Source organism: Triticum urartu, chromosome 1A, assembly GCF_056163025.1.
Source record: "Triticum urartu cultivar PI428250 chromosome 1A, HENAU_Tu73, whole genome shotgun sequence".
In the NCBI taxonomy this organism is placed as follows: Eukaryota; Viridiplantae; Streptophyta; class Magnoliopsida; order Poales; family Poaceae; genus Triticum; species Triticum urartu.
In genome coordinates, this window is record NC_141873.1 from 415,951,961 (window position 1) to 415,976,007 (window position 24,047).

A 24,047-nucleotide genomic window follows, 5' to 3' on the forward strand; every position below is an offset into this window, starting at 1 on the left:
TCTCCGGTCAATAACCAATAGCGGAACCTGGATGCTCATATTGGCTCCTACATATTCTACGAAGATCTTTATCGGTCAAACTGCATAACAACATACGTTGTTCCCTTTGTCATCGGTATGTTACTTGCCCGAGATTCGATCGTCGGTATCTCAATACCTAGTTCAATCTCGTTACCGGCAAGTATCTTTAGTCGTTTCGTAATACATCATCTCGCAACTAACTCATTAGTTGCAATGCTTGCAAGGCTTATGTGATGTGCATTACCGAGAGGGCCCAGAGATACCTCTCCGACAATCGGAGTGACAAATCCTAATCTCGAAATACGCCAAACCAACATGTACCTTTGGAGACACCTGTAGAGCTCCTTTATAATCACCCAGTTACGTTGTGACGTTTGTAGCACACAAAGTGTTCCTCCGGCAAACGGGAGTTGCATAATCTCATAGTCATAGGAACATGTATAAGTCATGAAGAAAGCAATAGCAACATACTAAACGATCGGGTGCTAAGCTAATGGAATGGGTCATGTCAATCACATCATTCTTCTAATGATGTGGTCCCGTTAATCAAATAACAACTCTTTTGTTCATGGTTAGGAAACATAACCATCTTCGATTAACGAGCTAGTCAAGTAGAGGCATACTAGTGACACTCTATTTGTCTATGTATTCACACATGTATTATGTTTCCGGTTAATACAATTCTAGCATGAATAATAAACGTTTATCATGATATAAGGAAATAAATAATAACTTTATTATTGCCTCTAGGGCATATTTCCTTCAGTCTCCCACTTGCACTAGAGTCAATAATCTAGTTCGCATCGCCATGTGATTCAACACTAATAGTTCACATCACCATGTGATTAACACCCATAGTTCACATCATCATGTGACCTATACCCAAAGGGTTTACTAGAGTTAGTAATCTAGTTCACATCGTTTATGTGATTAACACCCAAAGAGTACTAAGGTGTGATCATGTTTTGCTTGTGAGATAATTTTAGTCAACGGGTCTGTCACATACAGATCCGTAAGTATTTTGCGAATTCTATGTCTACAATGCTCTGCACGGAGCTACTCTAGCTAATTGTTCCCACTTTCAATATGTATCTAGATCGAGACTTAGAGTCATCCAGATCTATGTCAAAACTTGCATCGACGTAACTTTTTACGACGAACCTTTTGTCACCTCCATAATTGAGAAATATTTCCTTATTCCACTAAGGATAATTTTGACCGCTGTCCAGTGATCTACTCTTAGATCACTATTGTACTCCCTTGCTTAACACAGTGTAGGGTATACAATAGATCTGGTACACAGCATGGCATACTTTATAGAACCTATGGCTGAGGCATAGGGAATGACTTTCATTCTCTTTCTATCTTCTGCCGTGGTTGGGCCTTGAGTCTTACTCAATTTCACACCTTGTAACATAGCCAAAAACTCTTTCTTTGACTATTCCATTTTTGAACTACTTCAAAATATTGTCAAGGTATGTACTCATTGAAAAAACTTATCAAGCGTCTTGATCTATCTCTATAGATCTTGATGTTTAATATGTAAGCAGCTTCACCGAGGTCTTTCTTTGAAAAACTTCTTTCAAAACACTCCTTTATGCTTTGCAGAATAATTCTGCATTATTTCTGATCAACAATATGTCATTCACATATACTTATCAGAAATGTTGTAGTGCTCCCACTCACTTTCTTGTAAATACAGGCTTCACCGCAAGTCTGTATAAAACTATATGCTTTGATTATACTATCAAAACGTTTATTCCAACTCCGAGAGCCCTGCACCAGTCCATAAATGGATCGCTGGAGCTTGCACACTTTGTTAGCTCCTTTTGGATCAACAAAACCTTCCGGCTGCATCATATACAACTCTTCTTCCAGAAATCCATTCAGGAATGCAGTTTTGACATCCATTTGCCGAATTTCATAAAATGCGGCAATTGCTAACATGATTCGGACAAACGTAAGCATAGATACGAGTGAGAAACTCTCATCGTAGTCAACACCTTGAACTTGTCGAAAACCTTTTTGCGACAATTCTAGCTTTGTAGATAGTAACACTACTATCAGCGTCTATCTTCCTCTTGAAGATCCGTTTAATCTCAATGGCTCGCCGATCATTGGGCAAGTCAATCAAAGTCCATACTTTGTTCTCATACATGGATCTCATCTCAGATTTCATGGCCTCAAGCCATTTCACGGAATCTGGGCTCATCATCGCTTCCTCATAGTTCGTAGGCTCATCATGGTCAAGTAACATGACTTCCAGAACAGGATTACCGTACCACTCTGGTGCGGATCTTACTCTGGTTGATCTACGAGGTTCAGTAGTAACTTGTTCTGAAGTTTCATGATCATTATCATTGGCTTCCTCACTAATTGGTGTAGGTGTCACGGAAACCTGTTTCTGTGATGTACTACTTTCCAATAAGGGAGCAGGTACAGTTACCTCATCAAGTTCTACTTTCCTCCCACTCACTTCTTTCGAGAGAAACTCCTTTCTCTAGAAAGGATCCATTCTTAGCGACAAATGTCTTGCCTTCGGATCTGTGATAGAAGGTGTACCCAACAGTCTCTTTTGGGTATCCTATGAAGACACATTTCTCCGATTTGGGTTCGAGCTTATCAGGTTGAAGTTTCTTCACATAAGCATCGCAGCCCCAAACTTTTAGAAACGACAACTTTGGTTTCTTGCCAAACCACAATTCATAAGGCGTTGTCTCAATGGATTTTGATGGTGCCCTATTTAACGTGAATGCGGTTGTCTCTAGAGCATAACCCCAAAACGATAGCGGTAAATCTCTAAGAGACATCATAGATCGTACCCTATCAAGTTAAGTACGATTACGACGTTCGGACACACCATTACGCTGTGGTGTTTCGGGTGGCTTGAGTTGCGAAACTATTCCGCATTGTTTCAAATGTAGACCAAACTCGTAACTCAAATATTCTCCTCCACGATCAGATCGTAGAAACTTTATTTTCTTGTTACGATGATTTTCATCTTCACTCTGAAATTCTTTGAACTTTTCAAATGTTTCAGACTTATGTTTCATTAAGTAGATATACCCATATCTGCTTAAATCATCTGTGAAGGTGAGAAAATAACGATATCCGCCACGAGCTTCAACATTCATTGGACCACATACATCTATATGTATGATTTCCAACAAATCTGTTGCTCTCTCCATAGTACCGGAGAACGGTGTTTTAGTCATCTTGCCCATGAGGCACGGTTCGCAAGTACCAAGTGATTCATAATCAAGTGGTTCCAAAAGTCCATTAGTATGGAGTTTCTTCATGCGTTTTACACCGATATGACCTAAACGGCAGTGCCACAAATAAGTTGCACTATCATTATCAACTCTGCATCTTTTGGTTTCTACATTATGAATATGTGTATCACTACTATCGAGATTCATCAAAAATAGACCACTCTTTAAGGGTGCATGACCATAAAAGATATTACTCATATAAATAGAACAACCATTATTCTCTGATTTAAATGAATAACCGTCTCGCATCAAACAAGATCCAGATATAATGTTCATGCTCAACGCTGGCACCAAATAACAATTATTTAGGTCTAATACTAATCCCGATGGTAGATATAGAGGTAGTATGCCGACCGCGATCACATCGACTTTGGAACCATTTCCCACGCGCATCGTCACCTTGTCCTTCGCTAGTGTTCGCTTAATCCGTAGTCCTTGTTTCGAGTTGCAAATATTAGCAACAGAACCGGTATCAAATACCCAGGTGCTACTGCGAGCTCTAGTAAGGTACACATCAATAACATGTATATCACATATACCTTTGTTCACCTTGCCATCCTTCTTATCTGCCAAATACTTCGGGCAGTTCCGCTTCCAGTGACCAGTCTGCTTGCAGTAGAAGCACTCAGTTTCAGGCTTAGTCCAGATTTGGGTTTCTTCTCTTGAGCAGCAACTGGCTTGCTGTTCTTTTTGAAGTTCCCCTTCTTCTTCCCTTTACCCTTCTTCTTGAAACCAGTGGTCCTGTTGACCATCAACACTTGATGCTCCTTTTTGATTTCTACCTCCGCAGCTTTTAGCATTGCGAAGAGATCGGGAATAGTCTTATTCATCCCTTGCATATTATAGTTCATCATGAAGCTCTTGTAGCTAGGTGGCAGTGATTGGAGAATTCTGTCAATGACGCAATCATCTGGAAGATTAACTCCCAATTGAATCAAGTGATTATATACCCAGACATTTTGAGTATATGCTCACTGACAGAACTGTTCTCCTCCATCTTGCAGCTATAGAATTTATTGGAGACTTCATATCTCTCAATCCGGGCATTTGCTTGAAATATTAACTTCAACTCCTGGAACATCTCATATGCTCATGACGTTCAAAACGTCGTTGAAGTCCCGATTCTAAGCCGTAAAGCATGGCACACTGAACTATCGAGTAGTCATCAGCTTTGCTCTGCCAGAAGTTCATAACATCTGGTGTTGCTCCAGCAGCAGGCCTAGCACCCAGCGGTGCTTCCAGGACGTAATTCTTCTGTGCAGCAATGAGGATAATCCTCAAGTTACGGACCCAGTCCGTGTAATTTCTACCATCATCTTTCAACTTTGCTTTCTCAAGGAACGCATTAAAATTCAACGGAACAACAGCACGGGCCATCTATCTACAATCAAACATAAACAAGCAAGATACTATCAGGTACTAAGTTCATGATAAATTTAAGTTCAATTAATCATATTACTTAAGAACTCACACTTAGAAAGACATCCCTCTAATCTTCTAAGTGATTACGTGATCCAAATCAACTAAACCATAACCGATCATCACGTGAAATGGAGTAGTTTTCAATGGTGAACATCGCTATGTTGATCATATCTACTATATGATTCACGCTCGACCTTTCGGTCTCAGTGTTCCGAGGCCCTATCTGCATATGCTAGGCTCGTCAAGTTTAACCTGAGTATTCTGCGTGTGCAAAACTGGCTTGCACCCGTTGTAGATGGACGTAGAGCTTATCACACCCGATCATCACGTGGTGTCTGGGCACGACGAACTTTGGCAACGGTGCATACTCAGGGAGAACACTTTTATCTTGAAATTTAGTGAGAGATCATCTTATAATGCTACCGTCAATCAAAGCAAGATAAGATGCATAAAAGATAAACATCACATGCAATCAATATAAGTGATATGATATGGTCATCATCATATTGTGCATGTGATCTCCATCTCCGAAGCATCGTCATGATCACCATCGTCACCAGTGCGACACCTTGATCACCATCGTATCATCGTTGTCATCTCGCCAATCTTATGCTTCCACGACTATCGCTACCGCTTAGTGATAAAGTAAAGCATTACAGCGCAATTGCATTGCATACAATAAAGCGACAACCATATGGCTCCTGCCAGTTGCCGATAACTTGGTTACAAAATATGATCATCTCATACAATAAAATTTTAGCATCATGTCTTGACCATATCACATCACAACATGCCCTGCAAAAACAAGTTAGACGTCCTCTACTTTGTTTTTGCAAGTTTTACGTGGCTGCTACGGGCTTAAGCAAGAACTAATCTTACCTACGCATCAAAATCCACAACGATAGTTTGTCAAGTTGGTGCTGTCTTAACCTTCGCAAGGACCGGGCGTAGCCACACTCGGTTCAACTAAAGTTGGAGAAACTGACACCCGCCAGCCACCTGTGTGCAAAGCACATCGGTAGAACTAGTCTCGCGTAAGCGTACGCGTAATGTCGGTCCGGGCCGCTTCATCCAACAATACCGCCGAACCAAAGTATGACATGCTAGTAAGCAGTATGACTTATATCGCCCACAACTCACTTGTGTTCTACTCGTGCATATAACATCAACACATAAAACCTAGGCTCGGATGCCACTGTTGGGGAACATAGTAATTTCAAAAAAAATTCCTACGCACACGCAAGATCATGGTGATGCATAGCAACAAGAGGGGAGAGTGTGATCTACGTACCCTTGTAGACCGACAGTGGAAGCATTAGCACAACGCGGTTGATGTAGTCGTACGTCTTCACGGCCCGACCGATCAAGCACCGAAACTGCGGCACCTCCGAGTTTTAGCACACGTTCAGCTCGATGATGATCCCCGGACTCTGATCCAGCAAAGTGTTGGGGGAGAGTTCCGTCAGCACGACAGCGTGGTGACGATCTTGATGTTATACTGTCGTAGGGCTTCGCCTAAGCACCACTACAATATTATCGAGGACTATGGTGGAGGGGGGCACCGCACACGGCTAAGAGAACGATCTTGAAGATCAACTTGTGTGTCTAGGGGTGCCCCCTACCCCCGTATATAAAGGAGCAAGGGGAGGAGGCCGGCCGGCCCTATAGGCGCGCCAAGGAGGAGTCCTCCTCCTAGTAGGAGTAGGACTCCTACTAGGAGGGGGAAGGAAGTGGGGAGGGAGAAGGAAAGGGGGGGCGCCGCCCCCCTCTCCTAGTCCAATTCGGACCAGGGGGAGGAGGCGCGCGGCCCACCCTGGCTGCCCTTCTCTCTCTCCACTAAGGCCCATATGGCCCATTACTTCTCCCGGGGGGGTTCCGGTAACCCTCCGGTACTCCGGTTTTCTCCGAAATCACCCGGAACACTTCCGGTGTCCGAATATAGCCGTCCAATATATCAATCTTTATGTCTCGACCATTTCAAGACTCCTCGTTATGTCCGTGATCACATCCGGGACTCTGAACTAACTTCGGTACATCAAAACTCATAAACTCATAATATAACTGACATCGAAACCTTAAGCGTGCAGACCCTACGGGTTCGAGAACAATGTAGACATGACCGAGACATGTCTCCGGTCAATAACCAATAGCGGAACCTGGATGCTCATATTGGCTCCTACATATTCTACGAAGATCTTTATCGGTCAGACCGCATAACAACATACATTGTTCCCTTTGTCATCGGTATGTTACTTGCCCGAGATTCGATCGTCGGTATCTCAATACCTAGTTCAATCTCGTTACCAGCAAGTCTCTTTACTCGTTTCGTAATGCATCATCTCGCAACTAACTCATTAGTTGCAATGCTTGCAAGGCTTATGTGATGTGCATTACCAAGAGGGCCCAGAGATACCTCTCCGACAACCGGAGTGACAAATCCTAATCTCGAAATATGCCAACCCAACATGTACCTTTGTAGACACCTGTAGAGCTCCTTTATAATCACCCAGTTACGTTGTGACGTTTGGTAGCACACAAAGTGTTCCTCCGGAAAACGGGAGTTGCATAATCTCATAGTCATAGGAACATGTATAAGTCATGAAGAAAGCAATAGCAACATACTAAACGATCGGGTGCTAAGCTAATGGAATGGGTCATGTCAATCACATCATTCTTCTAATGATGTGATCCCGTTAATCAAATAACAACTCTTTTGTTCATGGTTAGGAAACATAACCATCTTCGATTAACGAGCTAGTCAAGTAGAGGCATACTAGTGACACTCTGTTTGTCTATGTATTCACACATGTATTATGTTTTCGGTTAATACAATTCTAGCATGAATAATAAACATTTATCATGATATAAGGAAATAAATAATAACTTTACTATTGCCTCTAGGGCATATTTCCTTCACCAACATGCTATTAAAATGGTTGTGATGTGGTATGATAGGGTGGTATCCTCCTTTGAACGATCCAAGTGGCTTGACTTGGCACATCTTCATGCATGTAGTTGAAACAAAATCAACATAGCCTCCATGATATTTATGTTCATGGTGCATTATATCCTACTCATGCTTGCATTCGGTGTTGGTTAATTTTAATGCATGTTCATGACTGTTGTCGCTCTCTAGCTGGTCGTCTCCCAGTCTTTTTCTAGCCTTCACTTGTACTAAGCAGGAATACTGCTTGTGCATTCAATTCCATAAACCCCAAAGTTATTCCATATGAGTCCACCATACCTACCTATATACGGTATCTATCTGTCGTTCCAAGTAAATTTGTATGTGCCAAACTCTAAACCTTCAAATAAACATTCTGTTTTGTATGCTCGAATAGCTCATGTATCAACTAGGGCTATCTGTATCCTCCATGCTAGGCGGGTTATTATCAAGAGGAGTGGACTCCGCTCCTCATTCATGAGAAAATGGCTGGTCACCGGATGCCCAGTCCCATGCTCAAATCAAATCAAAATAATTGCAAACAAAACTCCCCCGGGGTTGTTGTTAGTTGGAGGCACCCATTGTTTCGGGCGAGCCATGGATTGATGCTTGTTGGTGGTGGGGGAGTATAAACGTTACCACTCTGCTTGGTAACCGCCTATAATGTGTGTAGCATGGAGATATCGAGAGATCTCGGTTTTTATGTTGACATTGAAAGTATACCGCTCAAAATATTATTCATATCTACTTCAAAATCGAGCTCTGGCACCTCTACAAATCCCTACTTCCCTCTCTGAAGGGCCTATCCATTTACTTTTATGTTGAGTCATCATCCTCTTATTAAAAAGAACCGGTTGGAGAGCACCTCTGTCATTTGTATCCATTACTGTTAGTTTACATTGAGTATAACTGTGACTGGATCTCTTTTACCATGAATTACAATGTCCAGTCAGTCCTTGATCCTTAAAGGTGCTCTGTATTTATGTTTTGCGGTCTCAGAAAGGGCTAGCGAGATACCATCTTGTTATATCATATCATGATTGTTTTGAGAAAGTGTTGTCATCCGAGATTTTTTATTATTGCTCGCTAGCTGATTATGCCATTGATATGAGTAAACATGAGACCTAAATGTTATTGTGAATATGGTTAGTTCATAATCTTTGCTGAAAACTTGAATACTGGCTTTACATATTTACAACAACAAGAGCAAATAGAGTTTGTAAAAGTTTTTCTTTATCACTTTCAGTTTATCAACTGAATTGCTTGAGGACAAGCAAAGGTTTAAGCTTGGCGGAGTTGATACCTCTCCGTCGTATCTAATTTTCCAAACACTTTTGCCCTTGTTTTGGACTCTAACTTGCATGATTTCAATGGAACTAACCCGAACTGACGCTATTTTCAGCAGAATTGCCATGGTGTTATTTTTGTGCAGAAATAAAAGTTCTCGGAATGACCTGAAAATCAACGGAGATTATTTTTGGAATATATAAAAAATACTAGAAGAATAATCCACGCCAGGGGGTCCACACCCTGTCCATGAGGGTGGGGGCGCGCCTACCCCCATACCTCGTGGCCCCCCTGGAGCTCCTCCGACCTCAACTCCAACTCTATATATTTGCTTTCGGGGAGAAAAAAATCAGAGAGAAGGATTCATCGCGTTTTACGATATAGAGCCGCCACCAAGCCCTAAAACCTCTCAGGAGGGCTGATCTGGAGTCCGTTCGGGGCTCCGGAGAGGGGAATCCGCCGCCATCCTCATCATCAACCATCCTCCATCACCAATTTCATGATGCTCACCGCCGTGCGTGAGTAATTCCATCGTAGGCTTGCTGGACGGTGATGGGTTGGATGAGATTTATCATGTAATCGAGTTAGTTTTGTTAGGGTTTGATCCCTAGTATCCACTATGTTCTGAGATTGATGTTGCTATGACTTTGCTGTGCTTAATGCTTGTCACTAGGGCCCGAGTGCCATGATTTCAGATCTCAACCTATTATGTTTTCATGAATATATGTGAGTTCTTGATCCTATCTTGCAAGTCTATAGTCACCTATTATGTGTTATGATCCGTTAACCCCGAAGTGACAATAATTGGGACCATTACCGGTGATGGCCGTAGTTTGAGGAGTTCATGTATTCACTATGTGTTAATGCTTTGGTTCGGTACTCTATTAAAAGGAGGCCTTAATATCCCTTAGCTTCCAATAGGACCCCGCTGCCACGGGAGGGTTGGACAAAAGATGTCCTGCAAGTTCTTTTCCATAAGCACGTATGACTATTCGGAGTACATGCCTACATTACATTGATGAACTAGAGCTAGTTCTATGTCACCCTATGTTATTATTTTGCATGATTGATCGCATCCGACATAATTATCCATCATTGATCCATTGCCTACGAGCTTTTCCTATATTGTTCTTCGCCTATTTACTTTTCCGTTGCTACTATTACAATCACTACAAAACCCAAAAAAATTACTTTGCTACCGTTACCACTATTATCATATTACTCTACTACTAAACACTTTGCTGCAGATATTAAGTTTCCAGGTGTGGTTGAATTGACAACTCATCTGCTAATACTTGAGAATATTCTTTGGCTCCCCTTGTGTCGAATCAATAAATTTGGGTTGAATACTCTACCCTCGAAAACTGTTGCGATCCTCCATACTTGTGGGTCATCACTACTTCAGAAGCAGCAAATGAAGGAGTCTGGATGAAGGAGTTCGTATCCAATCTAGGTGTAATACCTAGTGCATCGGGTCCAATGAAAATCTTTTGTGATAATACTGCGATCAAGTCAAGGAGGGAGACATAGAGATTTGCAAGATACATACGGATCTGAATGTTGCAGACCCATTGACTAAGCCTCTCTCACGAGCAAAACATGATCAGCACCAAGACTCCATGGGTGTTACAATCATTACAATGTAATCTAGATTATTGACTCTAGTGCAGGTGGGAGACTGAAGGAAATATGCCCTAGAGGCAATAATAAAGTTCTTGTTTATATTTACTTATATCATGATAAATGCTTATTATTCATGCTAGAGTTGTATTAACTGGAAACTTAGTACATGTGTGAATACATAGACAAACAGAATGTCACTAGTATGCCTCTACTTGACTAGCTCGTTGAATCAATGATGGTTATGTTTCCTAACCATAGACATGAGTTGTCATTTGATTAACGGGATCACATCACTATAGAATAGTGTGATTGACTTGACCCATTCCGTTAGCTTAGCACGATGATCGTTTAGTTTGTTGCTATTGCTTTCTCCATAACTTATACATGTTCCTATGACTATGAGATCATGCAACTCCCGAATACCGGAGGAACACTTTGTGTGCTACCAAACGTCACAACGTAACTGAGTGATTATAAAGGTGCTCTACAGGTGTCTCCGATGGTGTTTGTTGAGTCGGCATGGATCGAGATTAGGATTTGCCACTCTGATTTTCGGAGAGGTATCTCTGGGCCCTCTCGGTAATGCACATCAATATAAGACTTGCATGCAATGTGACTAATGAGTTAGTTGAGGGATGATGCATTACAAAACGAGTAAAGAGACTTGCTGGTAACGAGATTGAACTAGGTATTGAGATACCGATGATCGAATCTCGGGCAAGTAACATACCAATGACAAAGGGAACAACGTATATCATTATGCGGTTTGACCGATAAAGATCTTCGTAGAATATGTGGGAGCCAATATGAACATCTAGATTCCTCTATTGGTTATTGACCGGAGACGTGTCTCGGTCATGTATACATAGTTCTCGAACCCGTACACTACTAGGGAAAAGCCTATACACAGAATTTTACCAGTAGCGCTGTACAAAATCAAGCGCTGCTGCTACTTAGTAGCAGCGCTCGTAAATAAACCGCGCTACTGCTATGACTTTACCAGTAGCGCGTACTAGCGAAAAGCGTTGCTGCTACGTTTGAAATGGGCGCACATGGCTAGCCCAACCTAGCAGTAGCGCGTATAATGGCCCGGCGCTACTGCTAATCTCCTTAGCTGCAGCGCGCTTATGTGTAAAGCGCTGCTGCTAACGGAAATAAAATAAAGTGAAAAACAAGTAGAAAAGTAAATGAAAATGAAAGAAATAGAAAAAGGAGAAAGGGAAAAAATAAAATGTAAAGAAAAATAAAAGAAAAAAGGGAAAAAAGGAGAAAGGAATAGCAGTAGAGGGTTTTAGTAAACGCGCTATAGCTAACTTAGCTATAGCGCGTTTCCGGAAACGCGCTGCCGTTACGTTTCACTTATTCCCCCCACCCCGCCCCCCGGCCACCAATTCTTCCCCAAATCGTCCCTCGCCCTCGCCGCCGTCTCCTCACCACCGCCGCCCGAGGCCGCCCTCAGCCTCACCGCCGCCGCCCCTCGGCCGCCGCGCGCTCTCCCCACGCCGCCCCCGACCCCAGATTCAACGCCGGCCCCGCCCCCGACCTCAACGCCACCCGGGACGCCGCCCCCGACCCCGACCTCAACGCCGCCCCGGACGCCGCCCCGGCCCCCCCGACCTCAACGCCGCCCCGGAGCCCCGACCACGACCTCGACGCCGCCTGCCCCTCCCTCGTCGCAGGCACCCGAGGTGAGCACACCTGCTCCTCCCTCTCCCCTACCTCTGCCTAGGGTTTCTACCTCCATCAAATTAGTTAGGGTAATTAGGGCAGTAGTTCTTAGGTACTAATTAGTTAGTAAGAACTAGGTACTAATTAGGTACTATAATATTTTTATTTATAGTAAGTTTATTTTTAGTAAGAACTAGTTGAATTAATAGAACTAGTTAGTAAGAACTTGTTGCTATTTTTTTAGTTAAAGCAATTTTCCCGCATCGACGTGGACGATGCCTATCCCGCATCCTCGTCGTCGAGTCGGCGGAGGACGACACCTGCTTAACCAGATGGGCCATGTCCGGGACTGGGCTCTGTCGGGGTGGTACTGGGAGGCGCTACCTACCGGGGGCGCAGGTTGGTGAGGAGCCAGCCTGTCGTTGACCCGAACCTTCTTTGGTGGCGGTCGCGTGGGCCAGTGACGGTCCAGTGGCTCGAGGACTCCGCGGAGATGGTGCGTCACCGTGTTAGTGAGGAGGACGCGCACGTCCGTCGCTACTTGTTTGCGTTGGAGCACAGGTTCTTCAATACCTGGCAGGTTCTCCAGGGATCTCACTGGAGCTATGATCCCGTGATGGTTCCTTCTCTGTGGGTGTCCACCGCCCGCGCCGATACCCGTCGTGTGCTAGGGTTTTAGTTGTACCAGTGATGTTATATGTATGACACTATTCGGGATGTATTAGTGATAATATTCGACGATGTATGGACGCATGAGATGATTTACTTTTGCTTATTGAATGCATGCTAATTTGAGTCTTATAAGATATTTTGAAATGTATATCTTGTGTTGCTCAATATCCAAGTGGCCGGTCATGTTTGCAGGTTACACCTCCGAGTGGCCTATGTTTTGCCGGAGTGTTGATTCATTTCCGTTCCGGCAAATTTCAGGCGCTCGATATATCCTATTTTAGCAAAGGTCATGCCGGATTTTTCCGTGAATTTTGGCATGACTTTTGCCAGAATATGTAGGAAATATCGAGTGCCCCGGATTTGTGTGTTGAGTATCCTGGTAGTTGTCTTCTATCGATTTTCAATTAATGTTTTAACTATGAACATAGGAAATGTCTGACGACAAAAAGGATTTTGGTATTTGCAAATACTACGAAGACGAGTGCGGCCTGTGCGACGGAATCTTCCTAGATGATGATAGGCGCTTCAGCATCAAGCTAGACGAGAACTTCGAAGTGGATACAGTAAATCACAACGACAAGTCTTTTTTCGTAATTAAGCATGACATCTGCTTCATTTGCTTGTACTTATATTTTTTTACTATTCTACTAGCGTATCCCCTGCCATGCAAGAGTTTTTGTATTGGATAAGATAGGTTTCAGTCATACTACGGAGGTAAAGAAAGTTTATTTGAAGACCGAGCATGGTTATATTTTCCACGCAAAATTATACAATTCAGACGACTACACCTATTTTGGATGCAAAACATGGCGAGCACTATGCAAGACTTATGCATTTCAGCCTGATATGGTTATCACCTTTGATATTCGTCCGGAAGATGATATTGAAGGTAATACCGACATCTGGGTCGATGTGCAGACGCCTCCAGTTACACCAAAATGTAAGTTTCTCAACCATATTTATGTCTTTGATATTGTTTATTCAAAAATAGTTGACAACTAATTTGTATTGTCAGCTTATTTCGGTGCAAGCAAACATGTCCAGCGCTTGGTAGACATGACCTACTACTGTCCCGGGGCTGACCTAAACTGCGAGGAGCTAAGTGATTATGTTTCATGGCTTGAGGATCTTGATACCGTCAAGACAAATTTTCTTCCTGGACTTAGAAATCTTAGTACTGAAAACGTGCGACCAATAGTGTTCGTCATGAACTACAGTCACATCTATTTAGGAAGGATGGTAAGATTTTTACTATTTGTCCTCAGTGCATCTTTTCCATACATTATTTGTGAAGCTAAACTTCATTGCTAAGTATGTGACCATACGATGTTCTTCAACAGGGACTCCCGATGAATGTTGTGCCTTATTGGATCGAGACTAAAGGTACCATGAGTATTATTAGCTTACGGCCAAGATATCCTACATGTTACTTTAGTGCATTCCAAATCAGCGATGAATGCTTAATAGTGCAAGACTGGACCAGATATGTGATGGGGGAGCGCAGACAAGTACTAGGGGGTAGCAAACAGATGTGCTACCCAAAATTAGGAGACAGGTTCATCTGCATGCTCCAACTTGATCAAGGAGGAGAGCTACACATGTTTTATGTTGTTTTACCTAAGAGAGAGCAGCAGGAGTGATTAGCTAGAAATGAGTTTGAGGATGATGATGTGCTACACTATTACTATGATGATAAAATAGCTAGTGTTGGTGGTAATGACTGATGATTATTATTAGCTAGTGTTAGTGGTGATTAAATAAATATTGTTGGTGCTAATGATTATGATGATGATTAAATAGCTTGTGCTGGCGGATTAGATTCAAGTGGAGGCAACATGTGGTGCACATCGAAAGTACTACTAGTCCAAACTAGATCAAGTTTGGATTAGTAGTATACTTTTGACATGCACCACATATTGCCTCCACTTGAACCTAATCCACCTTCATTTGACACACTGTTATGGACATAATGATGTAAACCTCATAATTGGTATTGTACCAATATTTGTACGATGGCGCATAAATACACTAAAATTAAAAAAACAATACTAGTAGCGATGGAAAGAAAACACGCTGCCAGTAGTTACATTAGCAGCAGCGTGGGAGTGAACAAGCGCTGCAGCTATTTGTCCTAGCAGTAGCGCATGCGGCACGCGTTACTGCTAAGCAATAGCTGTAGCGCCTTATTAGTAGCGCGCCTACCCACGCTACTAGTGAGCACAAAACCAGCGCTACTGCTAGGGTTTTCCCTAGTAGTGGTAGGGTCCGCGCGCTTAACATTCGGTGATGATCGATATTATGAGTTTATGTGTTTTGATGTAACGAAGGTAGTTCGGAGTCCTGGATGTGATCACGGACATGACGAGGAGTCTCGAAATGGTCGAGACATAAAGATTGATATATTGGATGACTATATTCGGACACCAGATGAGTTCCGGGGGTCATCGGATAATTATCATAGTGTTAGGGGGTTATCGGAACCCCCGGGGGAACTAATGGGCCAACATGGGCCTTGTGAGAGAGAGAGCAGGGGCCATAGGGCTGGCCTTCCCCCCTTGGGTGTCCAAATTGGACAAGGAAGGGGGTGCGGTGCCCCCTCTTTCCCTACCTCTCTCCCTCTCTTTCCTCCTCCCTCCTTCTTCCTAGTTGGACTAGGAAAGGGGGAGTCCTACTCCTACTAGGAGGAGGACTCCTCCCTCTCCTTGGCGCACCCCAAGGCCGGCCAGCCTCGCCCCTTTCTCCTTTATTTCACCCCAAGGCAGGGGGCACCCTAGAACATACAAGTTGATTGTTTCCTGCCGTGTGCGGTGCCCCCTCCACCATAATCCACCTCTGTCATATCATAGCGGTGCTTAGGCGAAGCCCTGTTCCGGTAGCATCATCATCACCATCATCATGATGTCGTGCTGATGAAGCTCTCCCTAGACACTCTGCTGGATCGTGAGTTCGTGGGACGTCACCGAGCTAAACGTGTGTAGATCACGGAGGTGTCGTACTTTCGGTACTAGGATCGGTCAATCGTGAAGACGTACGACTACATCAACCGCGTTGTCATAACGCTTCCGCTTATGGTCTGCGAGGGTATGTAGACAATACTCTCCCCTCTCGTTGCTATGCATCACCAAGATCTTGCGTGTGCATAGGAATTTTTTTGAAATTACTGTGTTCCCCATCAAGGGTTTGATCCTTAGTATCCATTATGTTCTATGATTGATGTTGCTATGACTTTGCTATGCTTAATGCTTGTCATTAGGGCCCAAGTGCCATGATTTCAGATCTGAACCTATTATGTCTCCATGAATATATGTGAGTTCTTGATCCTATTTTGCAAGTCAATAGTCACCTACTATGTGTTATGATCTCGTAACCCCGAAGTGACAATAATTGGGACCACTCCCGGTGATGACCATAGTTTGAGGAGTTCATGTATTCACTAAGTGTTAATGCTTTGGTCCGGTACTCTATTAAAAGGAGGCCTTAATATACCTTAGTTTCCAATAGGACCCCGCTGCCACGGGAGGGTAGGACAAAAGATGTCATGCAAGTTCTTTTCCATAAGCACGTATGACTATATTCGGAATACATGCCTACATTACATTGATGAACTGGAGCTAGTTCTGTGTCACCCTATGTTATAACTGTTGCATGAGGAATCACATCCAACATAATTATCCATCACTGATCCATTGCCTACGAGCTTTTCACATATTGATCTTTGCTTAGTTACTTTTTCGTTGCCACTGTTATGATTGCTACAAAACCAATACTATTACTTTTGCCACCGTTAACGTTACTTCCATATTAATTTGCTACTAAATACTTTGTTGCGGATATTAAGTCTTTCAGGTGCGGTTGAATTGACAACTCAACTGTAATACTTGAGAATATTCTTTGGCTCCCCTTTTGTCAAATCAATAAATTTGGGTTGAATACTATACCCTCGAAAATTGTTGCGATCCCCTATACTTGTGGGTTATCAAGACTATTTTCTGGCGTTGTTGCCAGGGAGCATGGCTCTATTCTTTGAGTCACTTGGGCTTTATATCTGTTGATCACTATGAGGAACTTGAAAGCTGGAAGAACCAAGATTTTTCCCTCAACTGCGAGGGGAGGTAAGGAACTTCCATCTAGCTCTGCACTTGATCCACCTTCTGTTTTGAGTAAACTTGCGACACCTACACCTACTATTGATTCTGATATGTCGCATGTTATTGATGATGCCACTTCTTCTAGGAATGATGCTTATGATGAAACTACTTCTATGCTTGATAATACTGTTCCATTTGGTGAATTTCTTGATGAACAACTTGCTAGGGTTAGAGAGAATAAAATTATTGAAACCGATAATATTGATGAACGTGATGATGAAGATTCTCCCCCTAGATATGAATTGCCTGATGTGCCTAAGGGTTATGTTATGGATGAAGAAACTGCTAGAGATCTTTTAGCTTGCAAAGATAGATATGACATTCAGAAACTTTTAGCTAAGCTGAAAGAGAAGTCTTTGGATGCTAGTATGAAATATGACCCTGCTTTTGCTACTTCACCTATCTGTATTTCTGATAAGGATTATGATTTCTCTGTCAATCCTGAGTTAATTACTTTGGTTGAATCTGATCCTTTTTATGGCTATGAATCTAAAACTGCTATGGCACATCTTACTTTTGTTAATTATGACAACTCAACTGTTAATACTTGAGAATATTCTTTGGCTTCCCTTGTGTCGAATCAATAAATTTGGGTTGAATACTCTACCCTCGAAAACTGTTGCGATCCCCTATACTTGTGGGTTATCAGGGTTGATGCATGTTCTTGTCTTTGTTTCTCTGGTAGAAATCTCGAGGCATTCTTTGAGGTTCTTTTTGTTGGATTGAGTATTATGAATCTGAACTTGTTTGATGCATATCGTATAATCAACTCACGGATACTCGCGGTGACATTGGAGTATCTAGGTGACATTAGAGTTGGTTGATGTGTATCATATGGTGTTATTTTAGTATGAACTCTTCGATAGATCGCTCGGAAAGAATAGCTTGGTTTTATTTTAGTACGAACTCTAGGATAGATTGATCGGAAAGAATAGCTTTGAGGTGGTTTCGTACCCTACAAACAATTTCTCCGTATGTTCTCCGCTAGATAGGAACTTTGGAGTGATTCTTCATCACACGTTGAGGGATGGTTATATGATCCAATTAGATTAGCATTGTTGAGAGATTGCACTAGCGAAAGTATGGACCATAGGCCTCATTTTCAAGCATTGCAATATCGTTTGTGCTCCGTTTTATCAATTGCCACCTTGCTGTTTTTTATTATTCGTATTACAAAAATCAATATCTACTATCATTACTACGCTTATATCACCATCTCTTCGCCGAACTAGTGCACCTATACCAATTGCCATTGTATTTGGTGTGTTGGGGACACAAGAGACTTTTTGTTATTTGGTTTCAGGGTTGCTTGAGAGAGAACCTCTTCATCCTAAACCTCCCACGGATTGATAAACCTTAGGTCATCCACTTGAGAGAAAATTGCTACTGTCCTAAAAAACTCTACGCTTGGAGGCCCAACACATGTCTACAAGAACAAGTTGTGTAGTAGACATCAGGTACCAACATTTGCTATTTACGTGTGACATTCGCTTGTATGATTGACGTGCATGAATTTGCAAGGATTTGAGAGTGCGGATTTGAGATATGTGGATGCCAAGAGGGAAATATGAGGGCCCGTCCGGATGCGCCCGCGGGCATGCTCGGGCGCGTCCGTGGACGTATAGGAGGTCGGATTTGCTAGGTCCAGTTGTAGATGTTCTTATTGAGTGGTTTTATGGATTTATTTTAGTGATCTCATTTTTCCTTTTGAATAATCAATAATAAAAGATTGTGTGCATTGATCGATGTAGGGGCCGAGGGTGAGGGTTGATCCTACTTTTCATGAAAAAATAGCTAATTGTGTTTGTGAGACGGAACTTCTAGGAAATAGAACCATGGAGCATGTATTGATGGTTGGCTACTCGAGGACGCTCTTTTATGTTGCAAGAGTTTTAGTGCAAGCAAAGTTATGTTAGAGCATGGTTAATAGTATAGCCAAGAGCCGGCTATATGAAGTTGGCATGTCAGTTATAGCCAACCTAATAGCCCGTTCATACAATAGTTAGTCATACTAGCTAGTATGTCATATCGTTAATATATGGCCTACTTTTTTCTCCCTCAAAGGTTGTTGGGGCTCGTGCTATAGTCAGATGTAAGCTTTTAGCCCGCTTCTCTTGTCTCTCCTTTCTCTTGTCATCTTTCCTTCAACTAGGCACAAATCTGATGTGACATCCCTTATAGCCCGCCTACAACTTGCTACTGTATTTGCTCTTAGGTGACAAGCGTAGGTATGTGGTTTCCAACATTTTCATTTACTCATGTGGTTTAGTAAATATGAGGCACAATACTTCCCGCATAAGTACTACAATGATCTAGTGCACTTATTGACCAACAGTTAGTTCATGGGAGAGAAGAAACGAATGGCTTAGAAGTGGTTGTGATGGGGTGTGATAATTTGTTGTTATTATTTCCCTAAAGAAAAGAAATTGTTGTTATTATTATTGAAAGAAACACATGTATGGATTATAGGCATGGATTTGTGAAGATTGGGTAAAGGTGGGGCTGAGGGAGGGTCACCCGGTTCCTAGGTGGACCAAATCCCCTCGGGATTAGTTTCCAACAAACTGAATGAAGTTGACAACAATTCCACCACAAAGATAGTTAAGCTTGAGTTTTTCATGAACAAGGAGCAGTAATGGATCTTGCACCACCAACAAGGAAGGGCCAACATCAATAGGTGCACAAATTTAGTTACTTAGAAAGATTATTTTTAAACTTGATTACTTATATTGCTAATCTTATACCTTCGTTTCAATTATACAATCTTTTGGATATTTCAACATGGAGTACATATGGACTGAAATGAGTGAACAAACACAGTAAAACACGTCTATATACATCTGATTCAGAAAAAAAATAGAACATCATATAATTCAGAACCGAGGGAGTACAATTTAAAAATGTAGGGGAGGGGTAGGGGGAGCCCTCTCCCTAGGCCCAAAGAAGCTTTTTTATTCTTTTTAGATGCCCAACTGCTAATCTTGTCGGGAAGTTTTTTTTCAATTTCAACAGGGTAGGGGGGAGGTTCCCCAACTAGATTTCATATAAAAACCAGGATAAACACCCTAGAGGTAGGATGTTACATCAAACCACACTACAAGGGTGCAAGCCAAACATCGACATCACCACGCCTATGAGGCTTCATTCTCTCACTCCACAGGGCGATGTCATCTTGACAACATTTACGGAGTAGATGGAGAGAGGGGGTTGCTCGCGGAACACAACGCCATTCCTTTGCTTCCACGGGTACCAGCAATAGAGCAGGACAAAATGTCAGGATATGCCCGAGGAACCGCTCCCGTGACATTCATCAAGTGGAGAGTCCGGATGGAAGCGCCATGGGTGTCGACCCAAAGGTGCTGCGAGAATGAGGCGACGAAGGGGCATCAAAAGATGAGGTGGTCTGCGATTTCTAGCAGAGAAGGATAGAAGGGGCAACCAACCTCAACGACGACGATGATGGTCTTCCAAAGCAGCACATCCTTGTATCGATGTAGACGAGGGAGAGCAGCAAGATGAAAAATCTAACGTGTGATGGCGCTGGGATCCCCAGATCATGGCTACAAAAGACACATGCACTCCACCAGAGATAAAAACCTTGTATGGGCAGGAGGAAGAGACCCCCCCCCCCCACACACACACACACTATAGGGAACATGGTGAGGCGCCGATCAATAGGGGTAGTGGAGGCCTGCACAACAACAAGCAGAGTAAGGACAATCGTCCGCTGTAACTCGCCAACGGAGGTGAGGCGGCTTCTATGCACCATGTTGAGCCCGTGCCCGGACATGCCATACTGTGACTTCTAGGACAGTGGCTTGGGCGAAGAGCGTTGGGAAGCAATGTTGAAGGGAAAGTAGCCATGAGTAATGCAAAAACAACGTCGTTTTTCCTTCTTGCACGACCACTCTTGTGAGGCTCTGGTACCCTGGGAATAGCCTCGATAGATCACCCCTGTGACTCCCCATGGACACATCGATATTGGCGGAAAAGAGGGAGAGCCTGTCGAGCTGAGACCACACTCAATGCGCCCATCTAAATATTATGTTGGCATGCAACCGATGGAGGGGCTTTTAGGAGGAGTCACCTGTTCTGGCAAATGGTGCCCCTGAGACCGAGACTACCCTCCTCTTTAAAGCGGCAGACATTCTCCCAGGCAACCATGCAATGTGCACCGGAGGCATGTTCGACCACGTTCTAGAGGATGTCTCGGCACAAAACGCCAAGAGTTTTAACAACCGAGGGGAAGCATCATTTCAGCCATAGTGTTAGTGGGGAGGGCATCCAAAACATCGTTGATGAGGATGAGACGACCGTCGGGGGAGAGCGTCCATGCCCTCCGCCCTGGATATTTTTTGACCTTGGCGATGAGCGGAAGGAAGTTGACGTGCTTTAGCTTCTCGCAAGAGAGAGATAACCCCATATAGTACCGAGGAAACCCCTCCACCGAGTAGCCAAGAGCAGAGATGACCAAGTCTAGCACGTGCGGGATGACATGCATGGGGACAACGGTGCTCTTGGCGAAGTTGATGATGAGTGCACAACTTATATGAATAATGATTACGTTGACGCTATCCTAGAGCCTGAGCAACTTGTAGTGAGCATGCCGTTGTCGATGGTAAAAAGTCGATCATCAAGCTAGAGGTGGCCTCCGATGAAGGCAATGACGCACAGTACACCGCCATTTAATTTGACGATGAGGGCTTTACGCACTATGTCCAAAAAGTTGAGGAGTGCACAACTTATAAATAATGATTATGTTGATGGTATCCTGGAGCCCGAGCGACCGGCGGTGCAGCACACCGTCGTCACAGTAAAAAGGCGACCGTCAAGCTAGAGGCGACCTCTAGTGAAGAAACAATGTGCACTACACCGGCATGGAGTTTGACAATGAAGGCTTCACTCACTTTGTATAGGCGGTGCCTCTATCCCCATCCGTTAATTTGTGTCGTTATTGTGTCAGCTTGTTAGTGTTTTTATTTTAGGTTGTGATGCATGGTTGCACGGACGAAGAACTAGGGTCTCTTTTTCTTATCTTTTTAATCTTATTAATGGAAATGGTTAAAAGGTAAAATCTTCCTCCTCCACTAGTACAACCGGGTGTTAAACGAATTCAAAAAATAGGGTGTGGCATCAAGGGACGACCCATACTAGTCAATAATTAAATAATGTCAAACACAGACATGTAAAGAGCCGGGAAATAGTTCCCTGGCAAACCTATACTACTCCCTCTATTTTTTAATATAAGTCTTTTTTAGAGACTTTAATAAAAACTACATATGGATGTATATAGACATACTCTAGAGTGTAAATTTCACTCATTTTGCTTTGTATGTAGTCTGCATTAAAATCTCTAAAAAGACTTATATTTAGAAACAGAGGAAGTACATAACATAGTTGCTTCAGGACTTACCGAGCACCGCAGGATCTTTCACCAATAAAGGGCAGCATCAAAAGATGCAAATAATTGGTAATTCAAAAAGAACACTTCAAACTTGATCATCCACATGCACTCTTATATATTTATTACAACCCCCTCCCCCTTAATGAAGGTCTTCTAAATTACCAATGTTATTTGGAAAAAGTTCACGGATTCGAGAAATGTTCATGGATTTTAAAAACAAATCTCGAATTTGATTTTTTTCACAAATTCAACAAAAAATCCACAAACTCGGAAAAGGTTCACGAATTTGCAAAAAAAGTTCATAGATTTTAAATTTTCATGTATTTCAAAAAAATACATGGATTTTAAAAAGGTTGAATTTAAAAAAGGAACTTTAAAAAGTTAACAAATTATTTAAAAAAATGAAAATGTTTTCCTGCTGAAAGAATGAAAATAGAAAAAACTAGAAACAGGAAAAAAAGAAAAGAAAATAAAGGAATACCAAAAAAACAAAATACCGGAGAAAAAACCAACTGAAAAAACATATAAAAACCAAACCGGAAGCACTTCCAAAAATGAAGCTAGCTAAAGTATTATATGGGCAGGCCTAGTACATGAGCACCGTGTACGCGTAACGAAGGAAACGGTGCAACTTATGCCGAATAGGAAATGGGGCACGACTATGTCTCGCCTTCAGCGAGAGGGTAGAAACCCTCGCTGAAGGAGAGACAGAGATTGGCCAGCCCAGGAGCGTGGGAGGCCATAGCCATCTTTTTTTTCTTCTGTTTTTCTATGTTTTCTGTTCCATTTTTTTGCTTTTGTTTATTCTTTAAAATAATTATATATATATATATATATATATATATATATAATGAAGAAACACTCTATGAAGAAAATGCGAAAAAATGTTGACCTAGCATTTGAAAAATATTGAATGTGTATAGAGAAAATGCTTATCATGTATCTGGAAAAAAATAAGAAAACATGTATAACAATTTGATCATGTATTTAAAAATGTTAATCATGCATTTGAAATTTATATGAACGAATATTTTAAAAATGTTGACAAGCATTTGAAAATCATTAAATGTGTATAAAAAATATTGACCATGTATTAAAAAAGATGAATTCCTTTTTATCATATATAAGAAATCATTTATTAAAAAATCATATTTTATCATGTATTTAAAAATGTTGATCAAGCATTTTAAAAAATGTTGATCAAGTATTTGAAAAATGTTAAATGTGTATATAAAAAACCATGTATTAAAAAACGATTTTTAATCATGTATTTAAAAATGTTGAAAATGTATTTGAAAAATGTTAAATTCATATAACAAAATTGTTGACCCTATATTAATAAAATGCTGGATTTTTTGATAATGTATATAAAAACTGTTAATAAAGCATTTGAAAATATTGAACAAGTATTGACAAGCGCTCGCCTTGCCCGGCCTAGCAAGGAAGCCAATTATTTGGTTCGTGGGCGATTGTACCTCATTGCCTGTGGTTTCCAGCTTTTCCTTCAATCCAGCGGGCAAGCCAATTTGGCTAGCCTCCGTCGGCAAGGCTAGCATCGCCCAGCAAAGCAAACGGGCAAGGAAACC

General features: G+C 42.2%; 1 long non-coding RNA gene across 1 annotated transcript; it reads right to left on the bottom strand.

The window, feature by feature from the left end:
• Positions 1 to 3,012: 3,012 nt before the first annotated feature.
• LOC147991482 (uncharacterized) lies at positions 3,013 to 24,047 on the bottom strand. The gene is made up of 3 exons (XR_015603473.1): positions 23,937 to 24,047; positions 6,007 to 6,145; positions 3,013 to 4,674 (listed from the first exon to the last, which is right to left on the bottom strand). It is a non-coding gene; the product is annotated as an uncharacterized LOC147991482 (long non-coding RNA).